This window comes from Triticum urartu, unplaced genomic scaffold (genome assembly GCF_056163025.1).
Source record: "Triticum urartu cultivar PI428250 unplaced genomic scaffold, HENAU_Tu73 scaffold2, whole genome shotgun sequence".
Lineage (NCBI taxonomy): Eukaryota > Viridiplantae > Streptophyta > Magnoliopsida > Poales > Poaceae > Triticum > Triticum urartu.
Genome location: NW_028260368.1, coordinates 16,246,689 through 16,256,188, shown reverse-complemented (window position 1 = coordinate 16,256,188; position 9,500 = coordinate 16,246,689).

The window sequence follows — 9,500 nt, the reverse complement described above, 5'->3', positions numbered from 1 at the left end:
CCGTCCTGGGTCATTAGATAAGAATCCAAAGATAAAGAGTGAAACAAAGAATATCACTACTGTATAAACAAAAAGTTTGAGAGTAAGCATTACATAATCTCCAAGATTTTTTTTAAGGAATAGATTACCAGTTTTTCCTTACCACACGGATCCACTAGGATGGTTTTTTTTTTATACTAAAAATGCAAAAAAGAATTCTTGAAAAAAATTGCAAGAATTCTTTTATAATAAGCCACTCTTATCAATAGCAAAAATAGGGTTAGGTGGTTAGGTATTGTGTAGGTACCTTTAGGTACCTGCTCAACCTAGGTGCAGGGGAGTAGAAAGGCTGATCCAAATTTATTGCTGTAGCTACCCATTCATGTAGAAGAATTTAAATTTTAGAATCGAAGGTTCATAATATAAAATATAAAACTTCTCGGCTTTTACCCATTTTAAAATTTTTTTGGAATGAACACATCATTCAATTTGGCATACAGAGTACTAAAGATTTCATCGAAAACTTACAGCAGCTTGCAAACAAAGGCTAATAGAAAAAAGAATAGAGGTATAACAGGCATAATATCCACGATTGGATTGAAAATAGCATAAGCTTCGGGTAATTTGGCAAAGAAAAAACTAGTAGGATAAAGAACAGAATTAAAACAGATACAGGTTAAACTAAGTATATTAGGCATAACAAGCATTTCATTCTTGTAGAGTAAATAATTGGATTTTTCTTGAGTTATTTTTTAAGGGAAAGAAGGAAAAGGCAGATTCAAAATCTTTTTTCTTCGGACTTTCCCAAACACAAAATACCTCCTTGTATTCGCACTCTCAAATGAGAGTGGAATAAATTCGACTTTCATATAATATCTTAATAGATTCCATGTAATGATCAATGCATTTTTTTGATTCTATATTATCCGCATGTGTAGAATACTAGCAAGAGAATATCCCTCCTTTTTTATGTAATTGAAATGGTATTGACGAATAACAAATAAACATACTAGTGTTATTAGTGTCGCATAAACCCGAAATGGGGCGTGGCCAAGTGGTAAGGCAGCGGGTTTTGGTCCCGTTACTCGGAGGTTCGAATCCTTCCGTCCCAGATTGTTTCTGATGAAACAACGGTGAAATCATATAGTATTCCGTACGAGACAAAAGTTTATTAAAGAGAATAATGATATCTTATTCTTTCTCAGAAAACATAATAAAGTCTTAAGTCCAGTCAAATTGACTATCTTTATTTTCATGAAAAAATGGGATCTATCAAGCACATTCAGGATATGCCTCTACTATAAAATCACTTAGTCATATTTTTTTCTTCCTTTTGGTATTCGAGTTGAAGAAGTACGAGATTCTATAACTACCAAAAACTTTCAATCTTTTCATTGGAATAGTTTATTTAGTTATTATAGTTAATTGTTTTTGGTACTGAAAAAATATATTACTACTAGAATTCTAATTCTAGTAATTAAATTAATTAAACTTTTTTGGAGGTTGATAGTTTATTTATTGAGAAGAGTCAATCCTTCTTTTCTCACTTCAAGATTGATCATCTCGAGCCATCCGTTGAGGGTGGAAATTTAAGAATAAATAAGTTTTAAGCAAACTTGTTTAGTCGTCTTTTTCAAACTATGTTTCATTCATATGATAGAATTTAATATGGGGTTTAAATAAATGGATCTTGGCGGAGGCTTCCCGGATAAATACTTACTTTCTTTTATCCATATTGCTCCATAGATAGCAAGTTTTATTAGTATAAAAAAACTAACCAATGACTATTCATGATTCCATCCATATTGGATCAATTCTCTATACCACTTTGCAATGAAAAGAGGAATGTTTGTTATGGTAAAACTTCGTTTAAAACGATGTGGTAGAAAGCAACGTGCGACTTGAAGGACATGATCGATTGTGGATTTTGCTATCCATCATTTTCCATAGTAATGAAAATGCTCTTGGCTCGACATAGCCTGTTCTATTCGTTCCGAACCAAATTTGCGCTGGGTTTAAGTAACATAGTACACGATGGAGCTCGAGAGGACAGAATTTTTTTTATCAAGGGAAAGAATCTAGGGTTAGTGAAAACTAATAAATTAGGCCAACTTTGTCAGTCTATCCTTAATATAGAAATAAATCGAAAGGTGAAAATAAGAAGAAAGTCCAATAAAAGTATATCAGAATCAATCCCTCTTATTAGATTTCTATAGAAGAGATAAATGCTTTATCGAAGGAAATAAGAAAAAAGGGTATGTTGCTACTCTTTTGAAAGAAAAAAATAGGAATTCCCGAGTAATGTCCTAAACCCAAGGATTTCCACAAATCAAAGATAAGGATTCCAGAACAAGTAAACACAATTTTCAATTGTCTCAACAACAGAGTTGGATTAGAATAAGAATAAAAGTCAATTCGTTCGAAATGAGACAAAGAAAAGAGTTTAAAAGACGACTCAAAAATTTTGGAAGGATTTTGCCTTCGAAGTTTGTCAGGCAAAATTAGCCCACTTGAGTCATGAGTATAAATGAAATTTGTTTTTTCTGTAAGGAAATTAATGCACGTCATAGTCTAATTTCTATATTATCGACAGAAATTCGAATCATTTTCTCGAGCCGTATGAGGAGAAAACCTCATATACGTTTCTAGGGGGGGGCGTTGTTTATCTACATCTATCCCAATAAGCTGTCTATCGAATCGTTGCAATTGATGTCGATCTCGAGAGAAGAAGAGATCTTCAAAAAGTAGGTTTTTATGATCCGATAAAGAATCAAACTTGTTTAAATGTTCCAGCTATTCTCTATTTCCTTGAAAAGGGTGCTCAACCAACAAGAACTGTTTATGATATTTTAAGGAAGGCAGAATTCTTTAAAGAAAAAGAAAGAACTTTGAGTTAATTGAAGAACTAAATGAATCAAAAAATAGGATAGGAGAAGATTATTAGTATTCCTAGTTGTCTAATTATTTAGACACAATTTACCTCTTTTTTAATCCTATTTGGATTTATATTATATCGGCCAATCCAACATAAGCCCCTATTTTATTTACTTTTTCTATCTAATTTGTTTTCTTACCATTGTATTTCCATTGACAAAGGTCTATTGAACAAATAGAATTTGTAGATAGATGGGTCTCTTTATCTCACTCCATATTCAATTTTTCCGCCTACACTTCGCTCAAATGATAAGGGTGTTCCTCTTGCAATGTATTCTCATACAATATAATATATATTTTTTATAATATATATTTTTTGTTAATAAAAATCGCTAAAAATAAGGAGAATTTGGCCATCGTGATTAGGGTCGCTCTTTTTTTAACTTTACTTTAGTGGAATTTCACCGGACCTGTTCGTTTTGGCATTTGAGTGTTTTTCATGGTCGATAAAAAAAATCTTTGATGTCTTGCTAGTTCAATGTTTTGACAGAAGCGCGCGGTGTAATTCCATTGATTTTTGGATTTCGATCGTATCTAAGATCCTTTTTTTATCTGGGTTGCTAACTCAATGGTAGAGTACTCGGCTTTTAAGTGCGACTATGATCTTTTACACATTTGGATGAAACAACAAATTCGTCCAGACTCTTGGTAGAGTCTAGAAGACCACGACTGATCCTCAAAGGTAATGAATGGAAAAAATAGCATGTCGTAATAAATCAATCTTTTTTGAATGGAATCCAAAATTACGATTTCTGGGTCTAATGAATAAATGGATAGAGCCTGGCTCCAATTCTGGTAAAATAAAAAGCAACGAGCTGAACTTCCTAATTGGAATGATTCCCCGCTCTAATTAGACGTTAAAAATAGATTAGTGCCGGATGCGGGGAAGGTTGGGTTTTCCTATGAGTGGACCCTTTATTTTTTCTTTTTTTTTTAGAAATCCTAATTATTCTTGATTATGGATTGAATAAGGGATGTTATGGATTGAATGTGTAAAAGAAGCAGTATATTGATAAAGAGGCTGTATTCCAAAGTCAAAAGAGCGATTGGCCTGCAAAAATAAAAAACTTGTTCTGTTCTTTTTTTTAATTAGAACAAACATAAACTAATTGGGTAGAAAAGGAGCAGAAAAAGATCTGTGGATTAGACTCCCTTTCTTTCCAGGGTTTGTATTAAAAATGCAACACCTGTTCTGACCCATATTGCACTATGTATCATCATTCGATAAACCGAGAAATGCTTCTTCTCTCTGATTCAAGTAGAAATACAAATGGAAAAATTCGAAGGGTATTCAGAAAAACATAAATCTCGTCAACAATACTTTGTCTACCCACTTCTCTTTCAGGAATATATTTATGCATTTGCCCACCATTATGGATTAAATGGTTCTGAACCTGTGGAAATAGTTGTTAGTTGTAATAACAAGAAATTTAGTTCACTACTTGTGAAACGTTTAATTATTCGAATGTATCAGCAGAATTTTTTGGATAACTCGGTTAATCATCCTAACCAAGATCGATTATTGGATTACAAAAATTATTTTTTATTCTGAGTTTTATTCTCAGATTCTATCTGAAGGGTTTGCGATCGTTGTGTGAAATCCCATTCTCGCTACGGGAATTTTTTTGTCTGAAAGAAAAAGAAATACCAAAGTTTCAGAATTACGCTCTATTCATTCAATATTTCCCTTTTTAGAAGACAAATTTTTGCATTTGGATTATCTATCCATATAGAAATACCCTATCCTATCCATTTGGAAATCCTGGTTCAACTCCTTCAATACCGTATCCAAGAGTTCCATCTTTGCATTTATTGCGATTCTTTCTCAACTATTATTCGAATTGGAATAGTTTTATTACTTCAAATGAAATCCATTTTTTTTTTTCAAAAAGAAAATAAAAGACTATTTCAATTCCTATATAACTCTTATGTATCAGAATATGAATTTTTTTTGTTGTTTCTTCGTAAACAATCTTCTTGCTTACCATTAGCATCTTCTGGAACTTTTCTGGAACGAATCCACTTTTCTAGGAAGATGGAACATTTTGGGAAATGTAACCCTGGTTTTTCTCGGAAAACCCTATGGTTCTTTATGGATCCTCTTATGCATTATGTTCGATATCAAGGAAAGGCAATTCTTGCATCAAAAGGCACTTTTTTTTTGAAGAAGAAATGGAAAATGCTACCTTATCAATTTCTGGCAAATATTATTTCTGTTTTTGGACTCAGCCGCGAAGAATCCATATAAACCAATTAGCAAACTCTTGCTTCGATTTTATGGGGTACCTTTCAAGTGTACAAAAAAGTTCTTTGTTAGTAAGGAATCAAATGCTGGAGAATTCATTTCTAATAGATACTCGAATGAAAAAATTCGATACCATAGTCCCCGCTACTCTCCTCATAGGATACTTATCAAAAGCTCAATTTTGTACTGGATCGGGGCATCCTATTAGTAAACCCATTTGGACAGATTTATCAGATTGGGATATTCTTGATCGATTTGGTCGGATATGTAGAAATCTTTTTCATTATCATAGTGGATCTTCGAAAAACGGACTTTGTATCGACTAAAGTATATACTTCGACTTTCATGTGCTAGAACTTTAGCTCGTAAACATAAAAGCACGGTACGAACTTTTATGCAACGATTGGGTTCGGCATTTTAGAAGAATTTTTTATGGAAGAAGAGCAAGTTTTTTCTTTGATGTTCACCAAAACAACTCTTTTTTCTTTCTGTGGATCACACACTGAGCGTATTTGGTATTTGGATATTATACGTATCAATGACCTGGTCAACCCTCTTAATTAATCATTAGACGAAATTAAGAAACAGGAAAGGGTTGATAAATGATCAAGAAAAAACTTTTCTATTTTTCATTCTGAAATGTTCTTTTTATTATAATAAAGAGTAGGTGAATCAACTTACTAATTAAAAAAATTAGTAGAACTTCCTCTTTGGAATAGAAATTGGCTATTTCTACATAGGGAAAGTCGTGTGCAATGAAAAATGCAAGCACGATTTGGGGAGGGATTTTTCTCTATTGTAACAAGGAAGAATTATCTACTCCATCCGACTAGTTCGGGTTCGAGTCCCGGGGCAACCCATATAGAAAAGACCCATCAAAGTTTTTCACTTTGACTCACTTCATTTACAAATACAAAATTATTGGTTTGGTTAATTTAGTTATATGGATAGCTAATCTTTGGGCTGACTTGGTTGACATTGGTATATAGTCTATGTTATACTGTTAAATAACAAGCCTTCTATTATCTATATTCTAGTTAATACGTGTGCTTGGGAGTCCTTGCAATTTGAATAAACCAAGATCTTACCATGACTGCAATTTTAGAGAGACGCGAAAGTACAAGCTGTGGGTCGCTTCTGCAACTGGATAACTAGCACTGAAAATCGTCTTTACATCGGAATGGTTCGGTGTTTTGATGATCCCTACCTTATTGACCGCAACTTCTGTATTTATTATCGCCTTCATCGCTGCCCCTCCAGTAGATATTGATGGTATTCGTGAGCCTGTTTCTGGTTCTTTACTTTATGGAAACAATATTATCTCTGGTGCTATTTATCCCTACTTCTGCGGCGATCGGATTGCACTTTACCCAATTTGGGAAGCTGCATCTGTTGATGAGTGGTTATACAATGGTGGTCCCTTATGAGCTAATTGTTCTACACTTCTTACTTGGTGTAGCTTGTTATATTGGGTCGTGAGTGGGAACTTAGTTTCCGTCTGGGTATGCGTCCTTGGATTGCTGTTGCATATTCAGCTCCTGTTGCAGCTGCTACTGCTGTTTTCTTGATTTACCCTATTGGTCAAGGAAGCTTTTCTGATGGTATGCCTTTAGGAATCTCTGGTACTTTCAACTTTATGATTGTATTCCAGGCAGAGCACAACATCCTTATGCATCCATTCCACATGTTAGGTGTAGCTGGTGTATTCGGCGGTTCCCTATTCAGTGCTATGCATGGTTCCTTGGTAACCTCTAGTTTGATCAGGGAAAACTACTGAAAATGAATCCGCTAATGAGGGTTACAAATTTGGTCAAGAGGAAGAAACTTATAATATTGTGGCTGCTCATGGTTATTTTGGCCGATTAATCTTCCAATATGCTAGTTTCAACAACTCTCGTTCTTTACACTTCTTCTTGGCTGCTTGGCCTGTAGTAGAATCTGGTTCACTGCTTTAGGTATTAGTACTATGGCTTTCAACCTAAATGTTTTCAATTTCAACCAATCTGTAGTTGATAGTCAAGGTCGCGTTATTAATACTTGGGCTGATATCATCAACCGTGCTAACCTTGGTATGGAAGTAATGCACGAACGTATGCTCACAACTTCCCTCTAGACTTAGCTGCTGTTGAAGTTCCATCTATTATGGATAAGGTTTTTCTGCTAACATATAAGAATTTTTGAGACAGAAATACCCAATATCTTGTTCTAGCAAGATATTGGGTATTTCTGTCTTTATTTGAATCTTTTTTTCTTCTTAATCTTTCTATTCAGAATTCAGTTAACGACGAGATTTAGTATCCTTTCTTGCATTTTCATAACTCGTGAAATGCCGAGTAGGCACGAATTCCCCCAATTTGCGACCTACCATAGGATTTGTTATGTAAATAGGTATATGTTCCTTTCCATTATGAATCGCGATTGTATGGCCAACCATTGTGGGTAGAATGCTAGATGCCGGGACCACGTTACTATTGTTTCTTTCTCCTCCTTCATATTGACCTTTTCTATCTTTGCCAATAAATGATGAGCTACAAAAGGATTCGTTTTTTTTCGTGTCACAGCTGATTACTCCTTTTTTCCTTTTAAAGAGTGGCATCTATGTCCAATATCTCGATCGAAGTACGGAGGGTCAGAATAAATAGAATAATGATCAATGGAAAAAAGAAAAAATCCTTTAGCTGGATAAGGGGCGGATGTAGCCAAGTGGATCAAGGCAGTGGATTGTGAATCCACCATGCGCGGGTTCAATTTCCCGTCGTTCGCCCATCGCATTATTGCAAATTCAAAAATGCAATTTTCCATATTCCTAGTTACGTATTTACGTTACGGCGACGAAGAATAAAACTATCGCTATATTTTTTCCTTTTCCTAGTTCTTCTTCCAAGCGCAGGATAACCCCAAGGGGTTGTGGGTTTTTTTCTACCAATGGGAGCTTTCCCTTCACCGCCCCCATGGGGGTGGTCCACAGGGTTCATAACTACCCCTCTTACTACGGGGCGTTTACCTAGCCAACACTTAGATCCGGCTCTACCCAAACTTTTTTGGTTCACCCCAACATTACCCACTTGTCCGACTGTTGCTAAGCAGTTTTGGGATACTAAACGGACCTCCCCCAGATGGTAATCTTAAAGTGGCCGATTTACCCTCTTTTGCAATGAGTTTCGCTACAGCACCTGCTGCTCTAGCTAATTGCCCACCCCTTCCACGTGTGATTTCTATGTTATGCATGCCGTGCCTAAGGGCATATCGGTTGAAGTAGATTCTTCTTTTCTCTCAAAAAACCCCTTCCCAAACTGTACAAGCTTCTTCCAAAGCATACGGCTTTCTAGATGTATATGACGATCTCTAGACAGATGGATCTTATATGAATCATATGATGAAGTACCACATGAGTGGATATATAGGAAAGAATCCAAATCTGCCGAATCGCTCATGTTATGATCTTCTACATCCTAGGTCTCTGCGTTCCGTCATCTGGCTTATGTTCTTCATGTAGCATTCAGATCGAATGACTCTATGAAATTACGTCGATACTTCCACATATTATGGGTAACGTAGGAGACATCCCTATTTTCCCCCGGGGGTCCTTAATTACCACTGCTTAGCTTCAATTTGCCTCTGACCATCAAATTAAATGTGAATAACCCGTCCTCCTCTCTTTGAAACAAGGGGCGCTTCCGGTTCTGTGCGTGCTTCAAACAATTTTGTCTTCTCCATATTACCATATCTCTAGAGCCAATAATTTTCTATGAGGAACTACTGAACTCAATCACTTGCTGCCGTTACTCAACAGTTTTCTGTTGAGGTCTATCCCGTAGAGGTAGTCAAATTGGATCAGTGATCGATTTCTAGGTTTCGTCGTAAACCTAATTGGTTACTTCCAATTACGTAAATCAATAGTTCAAACCGCACTCAAAGGTAGGGCATTTCCATTGATATAGGAACTTTTGTACCAGAAACAATAGTATCTCCAAGTATAGCCCCTCTGGGATGTAAAATATATCTCTTCTCACCATCCCCATAGTGTATGAGACAAATGTATGCATTTCGATTAGGGTCGTATTCTATGGTACGATTCTACCAGATATGTCTTTTGATTCCGTCGAAAATCTATTTTACGGTATAGGCGCTTATGACCTCCCCCTCTATGCCTTGCGGTAATGATTCCTCTGGAATTACGACCTTTACCACAACGGTGCCGTCCATGGATCAATTATTTCGTGATTGGATTTCACTTGCCTGTCTACGGTTCCCTTGCGTGTGCTCGGGATAGGTGTTTTGTATAAATGTTTCGCCGTATTATTAAGTATTCTCCTTTAGTTTTTTTCTCTATCTAGAAGTG